At 43.4% G+C, this 19,789-nt stretch overlaps 1 protein-coding gene across 1 annotated transcript in view; it reads right to left on the bottom strand.

The window, feature by feature from the left end:
- Positions 1-19,789, bottom strand: part of LOC126161000 (protein pangolin, isoforms A/H/I/S-like) — a 540,346-nt gene that overhangs the window by 450,039 nt on the left and 70,518 nt on the right. The window lies entirely within an intron of this gene.

Here is a 19,789-nt window from a genome sequence, read left to right as displayed (position 1 = left end):
CAGAATGCCACGCTTTAGCCGAATTCTCTCAGCCAACAAATATTCTAGGTATTGTTCAGATACATTCCCTCAATAAGACACCGATTATTGAGGCGCCAAGAGTACAAATGCTATTAGTCTTTTCTTACGTTAATTTACAGAGGGCCGTACGCGAAAAAATTATACTCATGTTGCTGACGCTATGTTTTCGTGTTTCTAGAGTAGTTGATGATTTCAGCTCTGTTGGAAAAGTGAAAACATACCACCAGTTACACAAACCGAGGAAATATTACAGGTCATACACATGCAATTTATGTTAGCATCTTTTGCTTTTTCACAGTAAAGTTACTCTACTTAATTTAAACAAAATGCCATCGAACTAATCGCAAAATTGAATCATAAGGTAAATATATTGAGTTTCCTTAAAATGAGACAATTAAAAAACACGTATCAACGACATACAAATGCACAAATTACTATAGAAAATGTTATTTGGGTTTTTGGTTATTAGTGATGCGCACACGAAATTATATTTATTTGGTAACTATATAATTTATTTTACCATTTTCATCCCTCAGCATTTACAATTTTGGCGGCACTGACTGTCAATACTTGCGTTTGGCACAAAGTTTTGTGCCTTGAAATGATAGTTAACACACGATGCTCTTCATTTAAGATTTAAATTGTTAAGTATCTTAATTCCAAATACAAACATACATTCCAAATCTGTGTTTATATATATATTATTCCTTTAAATCTGACAGGTATAAATATCTGGCACAGGCCGTGCAGCGAGTGAGAATGAAAAATAAATCTGTGCCGGGCTTTCCACTAAGCGATTTTTTATCTCAGTGAACATAAGCTTGTTGACGATTTCGACGCATGTTATCGCTATTTCCCAGTCGTGATTAAACGTGTGATTTCCCAGTCGTGATTAAACGTGTGATTATCAACCTTCCATCCTGTGACACAAACTTTTGTAAAAACGTCTTAGCGAGAGAATAAAAAGAAATGCTGAATGGAAGAGGAAACTTCAACAACACCAAACATATGACTGCATATCGCAGTTGGATAATTGTCAATTTCGATACCCTTGTTAATGTGTAAATGTTATTACCATTTCTTAACATGAATTCTGTTAAGAACCATAGATGAACAGGCAACGATAAAAGTCGCTGAAAATCGTCAATTTCTTCTCAAAAGATGAGTTCATGTGACGTTTCCCTCAGCTCTGTCTCATGTAACGATGGTTAAATGAGTGAAACCCGGTCATACAGGAAACAGTGTACTGGTCGCAGACTGCCAAGGAGAAAATGGTACTGTCTTTCCCGCCACATGCCATATGGCGGCAACAAAATCTAAATCTATTCGAATCACTAAAGCGTGCGGCAGATGATAAACCATATGGAGTATATTAATTTCTTTCTGTTCTATTCTCGGGCGGGAAGAATGACTACTTGTTCGTCTCTGTGCGAGCTATTATACTATGTGATCAAAAGTATGACACCTCCAAAAACATACGTTTTTCATATTAGGTGCATTATGCAGCCAGCTATTCCGTATCAGCGACCTCAGTAGTCATTATACATCGCGAGAGAGCAGAATGGGGTGCCCCGCGGTTCTCACGAACTTCGAACGTGGTCACGTGATTGAGTGTCACTTGTGTCATACGTCTGTACACGCGATTTCCGCACTCCTAAACATCCCTAGGTCCACTGTTTCCGATTTGATAGTGAAATGGAAACGTGAAGGGACACGTACAGCACAAAAGCGAACAGGCTGACGTCTACTCTTGACTCACAGAGACCGCAGACAGTTGAAGAAGATCGTTAACATGTAATAGGCAGACATCTATCCAGACCATTTCACAGGAATTCCAATCTGCATCAGGATCCACTGCAAGTACTGTGACAGTTAGGCGGGAGGTGAGAAAACTTGGATTTCATGGTCGAGCGGTTGCTCATAAGCCACACATCACGCCGGTAAATGCCAAACGACGCCTCGCTTGACGTAAGGAGCGTAAACTTTGGACGATTGAATAGTGGAAAAACGTTGTATGGAGTGACGAATCACGGTACACGATGTGGCGATCCGATGGCAAGGTGTGGGTATGGCGAATACCCAGTGAATGTCATCTGACAGATTGTGTAGTGCCAACAGCAAAATTCGGAGGCGGTGGTGTTATGGTGTGGTCGTGTTTTTCAAGGAGGAGGCTTGCACCCCTTGTTGTTTTGCTTGGCACTATCACTGAACAGGTCTACGTTGGTGTTTTAAGCATCTTCTTGTTTCCCACTGCTGAAGAGCAATTTGGGGATGGCGACTGCCTGTCTTTCAACAAGATCATCATGCACGGTCCAAGGCCAACACAATATTGAATTCCAGCATTACCGATTGACGGCGCCACGAACTTTTAAGTGTTTTTCAGCCAGGTGTCCGGATACTTTTGATCACATGGTGTATTTGTGTAACTATATCTGTACGATCCCTACTGGATAGTCCGCAGCTCGTGGTCGTGCGGTAGCGTTCTCGCTTCCCGCGCCCGGGTTCGATTCCCGGCGGGTCAGGGATTTTCTCTACCTCGTGATGACTGGGTGTTGTGTGCTGTCCTTAGGTTAGTTAGGTTTAATTAGTTCTAAGTTCTAGGGGACTGATGGCTATAGATGTTAAGTCCTATAGTGCTCAGAGCCATTTGAACCTCCCTACTGGATAGACATGTATGAATCTCAAGAATATCCCTGATTTCTTCCTTGAATGACGGATCGTCGAGTTTCAGAAGTTTTTTCTACAGCTGTGTGTCGTTACTCCCGGTGTAACAGTTACTTAAGTAAACCTTTGCCAGGCACACAAACCTACGACCGTTCTCATTCTCATCGTCCTTCTTTGTACAAGCTCGTTTTTTCCTTTTAGTCCGATCTGATATGGGTCTCATACACTCGGACGGTACTCAAATATGGGTTGTGCAAGTGTTTTGTACATCTCTTTTGTACGCAAGTTACAGTTTCCTACATCAATGTGTCGCAGCCTATCTGCTCACCTACAATTGAACCTTAATGGTCCTTCTTCATCCCTCTACAACACAGTTGTCCCCAAATATTGGTCCGCAGCTCGTGGTCGTGCGGTAGCGTTCTCGCTTCCCACGCCCGGGTTCCCGGGTTCGATTCCCGGCGGGGTCAGGGATTTTCTCTGCCTCGTGATGACTGGGTGTTGTGTGTTGTCCTTAGGTTAGTTAGGTTTAAGTAGTTCTAAGTTCTAGGGGACTGATGACCATAGATGTTAAGTCCCATAGTGCTCAGAACCATTTGAACCCAAATATTGTATGACACGACTGTATTGGTGACCCATTAATCAGGTAGCCGAAGTTATTACGTTTCGTGAGTTACACAACATCGCATTTCTTTCTATTAAGATCTAGTTGTCGAGGTCTAGCTCAACAACACTAATATTTTTACCGGAAAGAAATTGCTCATAGTTAGCTGTTATCATCTGCGGAAGGCCTGGGATTGCAACTAATACGATCCGCTGAAAGGAGTAGGCTTGGTTGTGTGAAAGTAAGTACAGGCGCTAACACTGCAGCCTCAGATTCCAATGATACATTAATATAGCATAACTCTGCTCATTTTTAAAAGTACGAAAATTAGTGCTATTTATTTCTGAGAGCATCGTTTTACTAAATTGCTACAATGATCGCAGTTCTGCAGTGACGTGCCCGGGCGGCTGCCGCAGACCGCGCTGACGCCTCTCGCGTCCCCGCAGAGCCGCAGAACGAGACACAGGCGTTCCGTCGGCGCGCCCGCCTCGCGCTCAGATCCCGACGATTGGGAGCGCCAAGTTGTGCCGGGACGAGCGCTAACGACACGCCACGTGGCAGCGCGACCCGATAATACGCCGCGAGCGCTTCCCACAGATCTCGTTAAAAGCCGCCGCATTCGGCCAGGACCTAAAAGTTTAAATGAACCCCGAACTGCAATAAAACAGCTCGACTTCCACGGATATCAGAAACTGCAATGGTGAGCAGAAAAGAGACGGAAAAAAAGGTTTAGTCCGCAGAAGAGTGAGGAACTGGGGGTGCAAGGGGGAAGAAGAAAGGGAAAAAAAGTCTGCTTCACGAGTTGGTCGAGTAATTATGAGCCACGTGAAGACTTACCAATTGCCTCTCTCCCTGCAAAAGTTTTAACCAAAATTAATTCCTCCACGCTGTCACGGCGAAAAAAATCTGTTGGCGAACAAATTGTAATCCGGCTTGACGAGCGCCGCAGAGCTGTTGCGGTATACACGGCGCAGGAATCAGAGAGCATCGAGGCGCGAGGGAGGAGGCGGATAAAATTCACATTCACGGGCACACTCCTTTGGCGATCACCGGTTCCTCGCGCCGTCGGTAAAACGTGGACTGTCAACAACACTGTGGCATCTAGATTCTCAGCGGTAGGTCTCTGTAAATTGTAAACGGCGACTTAATCTAACTCAAACTACTTTACACTTTTTCCAGTACTATTCTGAAACCTAATGCTCCTTTCGTCTCTAACAATGATTTGTTAACACGGCAAATGCCAAGTTGCACCATGGTTCGGAGTCCACGATAAATAGGAGTTTGTAATTAGCTGAATAATTCAAGCCAGAGCTCTAGTTAAGAACATTCAACCTCCAAACGGACCATGCCTAGTAAATAACTGTGGTGTCATCCCAAACTGCAGGTTAAGGACACCGTAACTTTTATGAACAAGATAATTCGAAAATTTATCGTACCACAAACTAATAGTACATTACGAAGAGCATTACCACTGTGTTACAAGGAAATGATAAGCACATCATTTTTAGAGGTCATGTTTAGAGCATTCTGTTATCATTTACATCTACATGATGACTACGCAATTCACATTCACGTGCCTGGCAGAGGGTTCTTCGAACCAACTTCAGACTATTTCTCTACTGTTTCCGTCTCTAACAGAGCGTGGGAGAAATGAATATTTACGAGCCATGATTTATTTTCTTACGACGATCATTTCTCCCTATGTACGTTGGCGACAATAAAATATTTTCACATTCATATGAGAACGTTGATTACCTAAATTCCGTCAAAAGATCTCGTCGCAACGAAAAGCACTTTTGTTTTAATGACTGCCTTCCCAATTCGCTTATCATATCCGTGACACATATTCTCCTATTTCGCGATAATTCAAAACTAGTTGCGCTTCTTTGGACTTTTTCGATGTCTGCGTCAGTCCTGGGACTTAACATCTATGGTCATCAGTCCCCTAGAACTTAGAACTACTTAAACCTAACTATCCTAAGGACATCACACAACACCCAGTCATCACGAGGTTTGGTGAACCTGTTGTGTCTTATACGTGTTCTGCCAATAAAACACAGTCTTTGGTATGCCTTCCCCACAATGTCATCTATGACAGTTTCAATTTAAATTGTTCGCAATTTAATTCGTAGGTATTTAGTCGATTTGGCAGCCTATAACTTTATGCGATTTATCGTGTTAGCGGAATTTAACGGATATCTTTTCCTAATCCTTTGGCTGACCTCACACTTTTTCTTGATCAGATACAGTTGCCACTTTTCCCACCACACAGAACTCTTGTACAGTCATTTCGCAATTGATTTTGGTCTTTACTAGGTAAACGACAGCATCATCTGCAAGCAATCCAAGAGGGCTGTTCAGATAGTCTCCTAAATCGTATATATATACATATATTATATTAGCAACGCGGAGAACCTATAAAACTTCCTTGGGGAACACTAGATTTTGTTTCTGTTTTACTCATTATCCGTCGATTACTACGTACTGTGACCTTTCTGACACGAAATGACGAATCCAGTCACACACTGTCACTCAATTTAATTATTTGATTAGAAGACGCTTGTAAGGAACAATGTCAAGCTTTCTGGAAATCTAACAATGTCAAGCTTTCTGGAAATCTAAAAATACGGAATCAATTTGAAAGCCCCTGTCGATAGCACTTATTACTTCGTACGAATAAGGACCTAGTTGTGTTTGACGAGAATGAAACTTTCTGAATCCGTGCCGTGTGTCAATAGATCGTTACCCTCGAAGTAATTCATAGTGTTCGAACACGGTATACATCCTAAAATCACACTGCTAATCGACGTCAGTAATGTGGGTCCGTAATTCAACGGATTACTCCCAATATCTTTCTTGAATATTAGTGTGACCTGTGCAACTTTTCATTCTTTTGGTACGGATCTATCGTCAAGCGTGCGGTTGCATATGGCTGCTAAGTAGGGGCTATGGCGTCAGCATACTCTGGAAGGAACCTAAATTGTATGCTATATGGATCAAAAGAGTTGCCTTTATTAGGTGCTTTAAGCTGTTTCGCTACACAGAGGATATCCACTTCTAAGTTACTCATGTTGCCAGCTGTTCTTGATTCGAATTCTGGGACATTTACTTCTTTGATGAAGGAATTTCGGAAAACTGTGTTTTAATAATTAATAACTCGCTTTATTGGCGTTAAATAGGTAATATTACCATTGGTATCGCGCAGTGGAGGTACTGATTGTGTCTTACCGCTGGTGTACTTTACACTTTACAGACGACCAGAATCTCTTTGGCTTTTCCATCAGATTTCGAGACAGTTAGTTGTGGAAGCTTTTAAAAGCATCTCGCATTGAAGTCCGCACTAAGTTTCGAGATTCAGTAAAACATCGCCAACTTGGAGATGTCAAGTTTTTTGAATTTCGCAAGCTTTTTTCGTTGCTTCTGCAACATTGTTCTGTCCTGATGTGTGTACCCTGGGAGTCAGAACAATCATTTATTAATTTATTCGATATAAATCTCTCAATTGTCCCAGACACTACTTCTGTAAATTCAAGCCACATCTGGACTATGCTTTCATAGTTAGTTGGATAGGAGAAAAGACTGTTTCGGAAGGCGTCAATCAAATTTTTAACACCTTTTTTCAATAGTTATATTTTGCGTTTACTTCTGGTGGGTTTGGATGTTGCAGTGGTTAGTCTCGATACGACGACCTTATGGTCACTGATCCCTGTGTCTGTCATGACGATCCCTACTTGTTCAGGATTTACTTGTTGCTAAGAGGTCAAGTATGTTTTCGCAACCATTTACGTTTCGAATGGGCATCTCAGCGACTTGCCTAAGATAATGTTCGGAGAAAGTACTTCCTACAATTTCTGACGGGATATTTTACACCTACCACCTGTTTTGAAGATGTATTTTTGCCAGCGCATTGACAGTAGACTGAAGTCACCACAGACTATAATTGTAGGAAGACGATATTCAGGTTTCCTTTGAGCTGTCTAGCAACTGGATCATCTGAGTAGGGAGGTTGGTGGGGTGGTGGTTGGGGCCCTAAAGCAAACCAATTATTAATTTATTGCAAGGGTCAAGTATGTAGCCTCTACCCATTTTAACTCAAGGGGTCTTACAACAAACATGCCGCCACCAACTGTATTTAATCTATCTTTCCCAAATATCGTTAGGTGCTTTGTGACAACTTTGGCCGAACGGTTTCAGCTTCTGTGCTTTCTTGAAGCTCTGGTTCGTTCCCGGGACAGCTACCATCAGATACTAAATCACAGTGAATGAAGACTGTAGGCCTCATTTATTTGTGTCCAAAAATTACGACAGTAATCAGAACATTTTCTTTTCTTTAACTTGAGACTCGAAGTTCGTACGACAGCCGAATTAGAGAAAAGCCTTTCCAGAATATCGTTATTTTCTTTTTAATTGTACACCAAGGTCCTAATCTTGCAAAGAGAACTCTCGTGTAACTATACGTTTTCCCTGCATGTCTAAACTCTTCTGCTCATATGCACTAAGCCTCCATAAGTCTTATTTTAGACGAACTTAACGTTTCGTTCGCAACATTGCCATATGTCGATCAAGTTGGACAGGAGAATGAGCTATGGTTTTGGACGATGGAAACACAGGTGATGAGACTAGGAGAGAGGGAAAGAGGGGGAGAGGGGAAATGGGGATGAGGAAAGATTGTCTGTTGAAAACGAAAATTTCATAATTCACATTCGAGTCTTCAAATTCATACGGAAGCTGCTGAACGTCAAAACCAGAGGTGAAGAAACAGGTAGACCACCCAGACGGCTCACAAATACCGGACCACATTTCTTATCTGACTCGGTTTTAAAAACTATGCCTACACGTTTCTTTTTCTCAAATACTCACTTCCTAAATTCGCGAAAATGAAGAATCATTTCCTCCTGAGCTCCGACTTCTTCTGTAGTGTCCTCTCGGACTTGTTTACCTTCCTCATTTCACTTTGCTTGTGGACGAGCTTCAACATAACGATGTCTTCGTGTAACTCGATTTAACTCTTCTTGAACGAAAAGGCGACAAATATCGTATCGGATCCAGCTGACGAAAAATAGGATTAGGTCTCGAACGCCTCGGTTAACGGATGTGAGGAAAGCGGCTAAGGAACAGGCACGTCGTCCCGACCGTGGAAGCGCCAGGGCTGGTGCGCGCACAACTCCAACCTTTGGAGCGGCCGGGCGGCCGTATCTGGCAGCACCGTTAAGCATCCTCAGCACGTCGTCACCGGCCACTATCTCCGTTTCGCAACCTGGCGCCGCCGATCGCTTTCCTCATTTCTCGCCGGCATTCCATTCCACGCTCCATATGACTTACCGGCATTCCTCGCTGACACCGGTACCCGACAGCGTCTACGGCCTGTACGAGTGGCATCCGACTGCCCGCTGCTCATCGCGTCTGTGGGTGTGGGCTGAATAGTGTGCGATCTCATAAACTAATCAAATGGATCAGATGACGGCAAACACTCAGTGGATCCGCAAAATGCATATTATTCAATCTTTTCCATGTCTGCAAATAATCCGAACTAGCAATGTTTTTCTTTATTTGGCGACAACGATTGACGTTTGCGGCGAGTCGCCTGAAGAGCATACTACAGCGATAAATTAGCAAAATTGCGAAAATCATTCTCCTCTAGAGAAGGAAATGCTGTTTCCTAAACCGGCATATCGTATGGAGTGGATATGGATGCCTCTCATCTGAATCAATGGAGAATAATTGGACTTCACTAGAGAATAGTACATGTGACTCATACTTTACCCCACCAATTATGTTTTCTAAAGTAATAACAATGAAGGAACCGTGACGGATTACCTCAGCCGATTTGTTAAGAGACATATTACTTCTTCCAACACAGACATTGCATAATGACCACAACGGTAAAATCAAACAAATACGGGAAGCTTTCGACAGTTCTACTTGCGAACCATTCGCAAATGGAACAGAGTGTGAGAAAATGACATTGAGAGCACATGCTTTTCGCCAACAACGTACGGTAGTGATGGCAGTATAGCAGTAAGAACTGGTTTTCCGTTATACTGTTTTTTTCACGGCCACTTTACCAGATTGTTAAAATCGTTAAAAATAACAGATTTCTGAAATAACCGGTTTTGGGTTTTTTATTTCTATTGTTTCCTATAATACACGTATAAATCGAAGAAAGACTGAAAAATGCTTACTTCCTCAGTTTCAAGATACGCGGAATCGTCTATCGTCAGCTGCTTCTCTTGAGAAGTGTTAAGTGGCTGACTGCTACAAAAAACAACAAGTATTTTTCTTGTGATTTAATTTAGTGAAACTCTGAACAAAAATCATATTTTAATCGGGCATCATACCACTATTTGGACATTAAGAACAGTCAGAGTTAAAGGGTCAATACTGAAATTGAAGAACTCCATTTTTCATGTTAATTTGTCCGTTTACAAGGGCTAAAAGCAGATAAAGGCATGCTGTGTAGACACAGGCAGGAGATCACCTGCTTTCTCTTTTTATTGCAAACTATGGACGAAATGTTATGTTTTCTCCTGATGCTATGCGGCAAGTTTGTTGTGGTTCCTCCCGTTATTAATTTTTTTTTAAAGCAAATGGGACATTGTACTTCACTGATACTACACTTCGTAAAATACTTCCAGACTCGGAATGGTGACATTCTGTGATACAACTGGTGTTCGACAACAACAATGAGAAAATACCATATAGGCCAGATGGGGCAAACTTTGCACATTGCATGTACACGTGTACCATCTAATAGTCCACGTCACATGGTGACAGGCACATTACTGTCCCAGCAGTACTGTCCGAGGCCACACAAACTTGTGGTTCCTGAAGACGGGCGGGCAGCAGCCTTTTCAGTAGTTGCAGGGCAACAGCCTGGATGATTGAATGTTCAAAATGGCTCTGAGCACTATTGCACTTAACATCTGAGGTCATCAGTCCCTTAGAACTTAGAACTACTTAAACCTAACTAACCTAAGGACATCACACACATCCATGCCCGAGGCAGGATTCGAACCTGCGACCGTAGAAGTCGCGCGGTTCCGGATTGAAGTGCCTAGAACCGCTCGGCTACCGCGGCGGCGATGATTTAATGATCTGGCCTTATAACATGAACCAAAACGGCCTTGCCGTGCTGTAACTGCGAACGGCTGAAAGCAACGGAAAACTACAGCCGTAATTTTTCCCGAGAGCATCAGCTCCACTGTATGGTTATTTGGGCAGCAAAATAAATGCACTAGGAAGTCTCTTCTGAAAGTATTTGTTTGGAAGCGTAGCCATGTATGGAAATGAAACATGGACGCTACACAGTCAGGACAAGGAGAGTAAAGAAGCTTTTAGAATACAGTGCTACACAAGAATACTGAAGATTCGACGGATAGATCATGTAACTAATGAGGAGATACTGAATAGTACTGGGGAGGAAATAAATTTGTGACACAACCTGACTAGAGAAAGATATATGTTGACAGGGCACATTCTGAGACATCATAGTATTGGAGGGAAGTGGGGTACAAACAGTAGAGGGAGAGAGCAAGAGATGAATACGGTAAGAAGATTCAGAATGATGAAGTTGCAGTAGTTGTTCAGAGATGAAGAGGCTTGCACAGTATAGAGTAGAATGGAGAGCTGCGTCATAACGGACTTCGGGCTGAAGACCACAGGAACAACATACTATACCAATTCTTGTGCCAACTGTTTTGTTTGCTCGTTCTGTCGGCATTGTTGTTACAAAAACCCTAATCGCTTTTTCAATTTTCTATAATGACGAAATATTTTAAAGCAATGTCAACTTTAAGAATAAAAATTGTTCGTTCTTTAGAAAAGGCTTATTTAAAAACAAAACAAAAAAATTGGCTCTGTTTTATGGCTTACTGATATTTCGGTTTTGAACTCCATTATAAATACAAAAACAAAAGCAACAGTTCTAACTGAGATCAAACAAATACCGGTTGTTCGTAACTAACGGTTTTGATTTTCCCCATCCCTATCATAGGGTGGCTTGTAGAGTACATATGTAGACAGAATGAATCTGTAGGTACGTTCAAGAACTATTATTTCATTTGATGTCGTCGTGCTACAGTCTAAACTTTACTTTAAAGAATGTCTACATTTCTCGGTACACAACACACTAAATTGTGTCACTGTCACTTTGTAACCCAGAAAGAACTAAACTATCGATACAGATCCTTGCAAATCCCTTCTTCGGCGACGATTTGCAACAAAGCAGCCTCGTTTGTGTCAGTCGACTCTTTAACGATGCAGCTCACACTCTTTGTACAACTATACCCGGAGGGAACACAAGAAGAGTGACACAAACGGCGTCAGCTCTATGGGAAAAATTCGAATTTTATATAAAAAGCTCTCATAGGTACCAACAAGTTGAGACACTGACGTTCACATCATTAATGTTCGAGGCGTTGGTAACCTCCTGTGGTAAATTTTCAACTGAACGGTAAGTAGCAGCCTGACTGCTGCATATGAGAGCAGACATGGGGCCACAATTCCACAGCATGCAGAAGTTTTATTTAAGAGCTCCAGCATTAATTTCGTAATTTTCATCAGCTGAATTCTGAGTTCTGTGTAGTCTTGAACGAATTTTAACTACACCATGGCATTTACGAATGCTCTACTGTTACATACTATTACCAATTTCTTACGGTATTATGTCACTTTTTGTTTAACGTTATTATTGCCGACGTGATGATACCGGTGGATACCACGAAAGGAAACCCAGCTCTGTATGATGATGTACACTATTCCTCTCGTCCTCGAGTGGATTGCCTTAACACGCACAGTGTTCTTCGAATAATGAAGTAAAGCGGTCTCTCTCTCTCTCTCTCTCTCTCTCTCTCTCTCTCTCTCTCTCTCTCTCTCTCTCTCTCTCAGAAGTGAACCCGGGAAATCCTTCCCAAGAATCTGTTAAATCAGCTATATAAAGAATGCACCAGCAGAAGCACCACAGATGCACTGTACGCCAGGTTATATTAGTAAGCAAGCACAAAGTTAGTACAGTCATGGCGGACACAACTGCAACTAGTAGTTTCCGGAAGCTGGGCGGCTGCCCCCAAGACGCGTCTACGCCTCGCGTCGTCGGCGTGGGTGGCGCCTGTTTACTGCGCATTGTGCTGTCGTGGAGCAAGGGACGCGGAGAAACGTGAAACAAGCGACCATAAAGAACAGCGTAAATCACTCACTCGGCGTCTTTGTAAGTAGCCGCATCTTTTAAAAGCCGTGCTGGAGCTGTTTATCAATGCCTGATGAAGTACTTGCAAATTACTTCTCGAGACCTAACAGGTATCAGCGCCAGCAGGCGTCAACCACGAGTAAATACGTAGTACGGCATGCACACAGACTAATTACTTGAATACGTTTTCAGTGAGGAATGAATGTGGGAATATCGTTTGCTTTTAACTACTGAGATTCTAATGAATTTCTCCGTAGACAGCAAAGTATTGTGTTGGTAAGGACCCAACAAATTCGTAAGTTATTGATAAAATTATTATGTTAATTTTACGATTCGAACCTCATTCCACCCGAACATGAGTTAAGTGTCGTAACCACAGGTTTAGTTCGATTTGATGGATAATTTAATAGATCGAGTATGCGATTGAGTTTCTGGAAATGATAGGAGAAAACACGTTACATTCAGTTCTGTACCAATATATCGATAATTGATGTATCATAGGAATGGCAACAAATATAGAGAGCAGAATGCTCTAAACATGTTGATATTACTCAGCTCTTAAAACAATTAAGTTCCGCTGCTTTTGCTCTTTTTATAATTGCTAGTCTTGAAAACAGGTGGATCAACTAATATTTTCCCACTCAGAAACGTCTTATGGGATAATTTCCAGGCGTAACTCATCACTTAAAAACAAAATACTAGCTGCACAAAAGATAGCAGTAAGAATACGTGATGTTTACCAGCGATCATTTTGTAGAAAAATGGTTCAAATGGCTCTAAGCACTGTAGGAGTTAACATCTGAGGTCATCAGTCCCCTAGATTTAGAACTACTTAAACCTAACTAACATAAGGACATCACACACATCCATGCCCGAGGCAGGATTCGAACCTGCGACCGTAGCAGCAGCGTGGTTCCGGACTGAAGCGCCTAGAACCGCTCGGTCACCGCAGCCGGCTCATTTTGTAGGAACGAGTATTTCAAGGAGTTAGGCATTTTAATTGCACTATCACTGATCGTTAATGAAATGCGCCGTAAACTACCCATCAAAATTTTAGACGAATAGTGATGTCCATACCTACAACATTAGAAGAAGAATTACCTTTATTACTCATTATTTAAGCCAAGAATGGGCAAGCTTTGGTGAACCGTGGGCCTGATCCATAAACATACTTCAGCTCGCAGGCCGCTTCGTCTGCATAGCCGTACAGAACCGTGCCACGTTGGGTAAAAACCTTCAACGAAGGTAGGCAAACTGTGGCTGTCAGGCATCGGGCAGGTCGTCCTGGCGTCTCTGAAGAAAAACTGCATGCTGTTGGCGCGTTAGTGGACAGTGATCAACGCCATACGATTCGTGAGCTCGCCCACGAAACCGGATTAGCGCATACGACTGTGCTTCGCATCCGGAAGGAACGCCTGGGCATGCGAAAAATTGTATCCCGATGGGTTCCGCATGATTTGACGGATATGCAAAAATGGATGCGTTACGACGCTGCTCAGACGCACTCGGGGCGCTATGAGCGAGGAGGAGAGGCTTTCTTATGGCGTAACATAGCACAGGATGAGATATGGGCCACATAGTACGAGCCAAAACTGAAACGCCAATCCAAAGAATAGCGTCATTATGGGTCGCCGCGAAAGTCGAATTTTGCACGACAATTCGCGGGCGCATACAGCGCAAGCTGTGGCTGCTCTGTTCGGTCGATGGGACTGGGTAGCACTGTACCATCCACCATACTCCCCGGACTTAAGTCCTTGTGACTGATTTGATTCCGAAGATGAAGGAACCACTTCGTGGCATTCGCTTCAAAACTGTTCCAGCGATTCGACAGGCAGTAGACAGCTCCATTCGCACCATCAACAGAAGAGGCTCTGCTAACGGTATACTACGCCTTCCACATCGCTGGTAACGCTGGTGACTACTTTAAAGGACAGTAACAGGTGCAAACATGTAACTCTTTTGTATCGGTTGTGAATAAATAGTTGCCACTAATTAAGTTTCAACACTCGTAGTATTGGCAATACAACGAGGTGACATAAGTCATGGAATACCTCCGAATGTAGTGTCGGACCTCCTTTTGCCCGGCGCAGTGCAGCATCTCGCCGTGACATGGATTCAACAAGTCGTCGAGCCACGCTGCCTCTGTAGCCGTCTGCAAAAATGTTGCCAGTGAAGGATTTTGTGCACCAACTGACTTCTCGATTATGTTCCACAAATGTACGACAGGAGTTTTCATGTCGCACGATCAGCGTGGCCGTAACATTCGATCGGTATGTCCACAATGTTCTTCAAACCAATCGAGAACAACTGTGGCCTGGTGACATGGTGCTTTATCGTTCGTAAAAATTCTATCGTTGTTTGGGAACATAAAGTCCATGAATGGCTTCAGACGCTCTTCAAGAAGCCGAACAGACCAGAGAACCCAGTCCATTCCATTACGGAGTCACCACCAGCTTGCACAGTGCCTTGCTAACAGGATGGGTCCCTGGCTTCGTGGGGTCTGCGCTACACTCGAACCCTACCATCAGCTGTTTCCAACCGAAATCTGATATGGTCACGAGCCCGGGAGAGGCGCTGCAGGCGATGTCGTGCTGTTAACCAAGGCACTCGCTTCGGTCATCTGCAAAAAAATGGCTCTGAGCACTATGCCACTTAACTTCTGAGGTCATCAGTCGCCTAGAACTTAGAACTAATTAAACCTAACTAACCTAAGGACAGCACACACATCCATGCCCGAGGCAGGATTCGAACCTGCGACCGTAGCGGTCACGCGGTTCCAGACTGAAGCGCCTTTAACCGCACGGCCACACCGGCCGGCCGGTCACCTGCAGCCACAGCCCATTAACGCCAAATTTCGCCGCACTGTCCTAACGGATAGAGTTCGTCTTACGCTCCACATTAATTTCTGCGATTATTTCACGCACTGTTGCGTGTTTGTTAGCACTGACAACTCTACGCAAACGCCGCTGCTCTCGGACGTTAAGTGAAGACCGTCGCCGGTCACTGTTTGTCCGTGCCTGAAATGTGCCATTCTCGGTACACTCTCGATACTGTCTCGGAATGTTGAATTCCCTTAAGATTTCCAAAATGTAATGTCACTTGCGGCCAGCTCCAAATACCATTCCGCGTTCTAAGTCGTCGGACACCTTTTCACATGAATCGTCTGAGTACAAAAGACAGCTCCGCCAACGCACTGTGCTTTTATATCTTGTGTAAGCGATAACATCGCCGTATGTGTAAGTGCATATCACTACCCCATGATTTTTGAACTCAGCGTAATACTCAACCGTAGTAGTTGAGCGCCTCAGAGAGAACCTGCAGAACGTCGTGAAGAAGTTTCGTGATCATACTATTGTAATAGGGGGAGACTTCAATCTACCAGGTATAGAATGGGATAGTCACACAATCAGAACTGGAGCCAGGGACAGAGACTCTTGTGACATTATCCTGACTGCCTTGTCCGAGAATTACTTCGAGCAGATAGTTAGAGAAACAACTCGTGAAGCTAACGTTTTAGACCTCATAGCAACAAATAGACCGGAACTTTTCGACTCCGTGAATGTAGAAGAGGGTATCAGTGATCATAAGTCAGTGGTTGCATCAATGACTACAAGTGTAATAAGAAATGCCAAGAAAGGAAGGAAAATATATTTGCTTAACAAGAGTGATAGGGCACAAATCGCAGAATATCTGAGTGACCACCATCAAACGTTCATTTCTGAGGAAGAGGATGTGGAACAAAAATGGAAAAAATTCAGAAACATCGTCCAGTACGCCTTAGATAAGTTCGTACCGACTAAGGTCCAAAGCGAGGGGAAAGATCCACCGTGGTATAACAATCATGTACGAAAGGTACTACGGAAACAAAGAAAGCTTCATCATAGGTTTAAGAATAGTCGAATCATAGCTGTTAAGGAAAAGCTGAACGAAGCGAAAAAGAGCGTAAAGAGAGCAATGAGAGAAGCATTCAACGAATTCGAACATAAAACATTGGCAAACAATCTAAACAAGAACCCTAAAAAGTTTTGGTCATATGTAAAATCGGTAAGCGGATCTAAATCCCCTATTCAGTCACTCGTTGACCACGATGGCACCGAAACAGAGGACGACCGAAGAAAGGCAGAAATACTGAATTCAGTGTTCCGAAACTGTTTCACTGCGGAAAATCGTAACACGGTCCCTGACTTCAGCCGTCGCACGGACGCCAAAATGGAAAATATTGAAATAAACGATATCGGAATTGAAAAACAACTGCTATCACTTAGTAGCGGAAAAGCATCCGGACCAGACGAGATACCCTTAAGATTCTACAGTGATTATGCTAAAGAACTTGCCCCCTTTCTATCAGCAATTTATCGTAGATCGCTGGAAGAACGTAAAGTACCTAGCGACTGGAAGAAAGCGCAGGTCGTTCCCATTTTCAAGAAGGGTCATAAATCAGATGCGAATAATTATAGGCCTATTTCGCTTACGTCAATCTGTTGTAGAATAATGGAACATGTTTTGTGTTCTCGTATTATGACGTTCTTAGATAATACAAATCTCCTTCATCATAACCAACATGGATTCCGCAAACAGAGATCATGTGAAACTCAGCTCGCTCTATTTGCCCAAGAAATTCACAGTGCCGTAGACACTGGCGAGCAGATTGATGCCGTATTCCTAGACTTCAGGAAGGCATTTGATACGGTTCCGCACTTACGTTTAGTGAAAAAAATACGAGCTTACGGAATATCGGACCAGGTTTGTGATTGGATTCAGGATTTCCTAGAAGAAAGAACACAACATGTCATTCTTAACGGTTCAAAATCTGCAGATGTAGAGGTAATTTCGGGAGTACCGCAAGGAAGCGTGATAGGACCTTTATTGTTTACAATATACATAAATGACTTAGTTGACAACATCGGTAGCTCCGTGAGGCTATTTGCAGATGACACGGTTGTCTACAAGAAAGTAGCAACATCAGAAGACTCGTACGTACTCCAGGAAGACCTGCAGAGGATTAATGCATGGTGCGACAGCTGGCAGCTTTCCCTAAACGTAGATAAATGTAATATAATGCGCATACATAGGGGCAGAAATCCATTCCAGTACGATTATGCCATAGGTGGTAAATCATTGGAAGCGGTAACGACCGTAAAATACTTAGGAGTTACTATCCGGAGCGATCTGAAGTGGAATGATCACATAAAACAAATAATGGGAAAAGCAGGCGCCAGGTTGAGATTCATAGGAAGAATTCTAAGAAAATGTGACTCATCGACGAAAGAAGTAGCTTACAAAACGCTTGTTCGTCCGATTCTTGAGTATTGCTCATCAGTATGGGACCCTTACCAGGTTGGATTAATAGAAGAGATAGACATGATCCAGCGAAAAGCAGCGCGATTCGTCATGGGGACATTTAGTCAGCGCGAGAGCGTTACGGAGATGCTGAACAAGCTCCAGTGGCGGACACTTCAAGAAAGGCGTTACGCAATACGGAGAGGTTTATTATCGAAATTACGAGAGAGCACATTCCGGGAAGAGATGGGCAACATATTACTACCGCCCACATATATCTCGCGTAACGATCACAACGAAAAGATCCGAGAAATTAGAGCAAATACGGAGACTTACAAGCAGTCGTTCTTTCCACGCACAATTCGTGAATGGAACAGGGAAGGGGGGATCAGATAGTGGTACAATAAGTACCCTCCGCCACACACCGTAAGGTGGCTCGCGGAGTATAGATGTAGATGTAGATGTAGATGTAGATGTAGATGTAGATGCTAGCTCTCCCTCTTTCTCTCTCTCTCAGGAATTTCTCACACGGGCCGAAAAAACAAAAAAAAAAAGGTCACGGTCCAGATGCGGCCAATTTTTGTTAAAAATAGACTGTAAAATAAAAACCCCAGTTTTTAACTGCAATTGCATGAGGACTGAAAAAAAATGTGTTCATTAATTCTGAAACTATTGCGTAGAGATTACTTGTAAATTGACTCGTTCCACAGAATTTCGATATAAAAATAGTTGAAAAGAAAAGATCTATGGAACACGCAACTAACCAGCTATCACATCTTCCGTAATAAACAAGTAGCGAATCGCACCCACCCGTCAGACTACAACTCGTCTTGCAAGTTAACTGGACGCCATACAATCAGCAACTAATCATGGTCTAGCTTCATCCCCGAAAACTCATTAATTTACATGCTTGTCTAACTTTGGACGGGGTATATCACAAGTCACTATGCGGCTCCATGGCCGTGTTCGCTAATAACACAGTCTTGCATGAGGATGAAAAGGAAAGTCGTATGGCACGGTTGGTTGGGAAACCGCAAGGTGTGCGGCGTGAGTGTGTAAGACTCGGAGGTAGCCAGTTGGAATCCTGCAGGTGGCAGAAATTTTCTACGTATCATTAAAAACATTACGAAGTGACTCTGGAGGATTCTTGCACTCTCTTCATGTGTTACATCCAAGAACGGAACGAGAGAACAAGTCTGATCGTGTTTCCTTCATGAGGGGTGTGTTGTTAGTGATAGCGCATCACAAAATTCTTCACTGACAAACTGAGAGGAACCTCATACGGTCTATACCGAACAGAAGACAGGATGTATGTTGATATAGATCGACGAACCTCATCTTCGCCAAAAGGTACTTTGCGAGCACTAGCAAGTCTCTGCGTCCACTAGCAGGACTTTGCGTCTGCATGGCACGCACCTACCAGCAAAATATTATTTTATCAGCTCAATGTACAATTAGTATACTAATATGCCATTTCTGAGCACTGCACAATGCCTGGACGGAACTTCACATGATGCAACAGACTGAAATGATCGCGAACCCCACTGGCACTGTCTCTCTTCCATGCCTCGAGTATGCTCCCACATGACTCACCCACACAGCCTCTCTTCTTTTTCGTTAATGCTGCTTTTGAGTGGTGAGTAGTTCAGGTCCAGTGTTGTACACAAACGGGAGCAGAGGGTTTAACAGCCGATGCGTTTTCGGGGAGCTGAACACACGTGGAACACGCGTCGCCGGCGGCAGCCGTCACGGACGCTACAAAAGAAGACACCGCCAGCACCCAGCGCCGCGACGAATGTTTCATGAGCGAGAACGTTAATTAGTGAGCGGAGCGGCCGGACGCGACCTTCTGCAGCGCACTAATTATTATGCAAGAGCACCTCAGGCTCTGCGCCCGCGCCGGCGTCCGCCGTCTGTCGTTTTATCATGAAAGACTTTTTTATGAGTGAACAGCGGGCGTGCAAGCGAATGCGCGCTAGCTCGCGCGCGGTTACGCACCCAAAGAAATCGTAAAAAAAAAGGAAGGAACACCACCCTCT

This window comes from Schistocerca cancellata, chromosome 2 (genome assembly GCF_023864275.1).
Source record: "Schistocerca cancellata isolate TAMUIC-IGC-003103 chromosome 2, iqSchCanc2.1, whole genome shotgun sequence".
Lineage (NCBI taxonomy): Eukaryota > Metazoa > Arthropoda > Insecta > Orthoptera > Acrididae > Schistocerca > Schistocerca cancellata.
The sequence above is the reverse complement of the archived record's forward strand: the minus strand, read 5'-3'. Positions and strand labels throughout refer to the sequence as shown.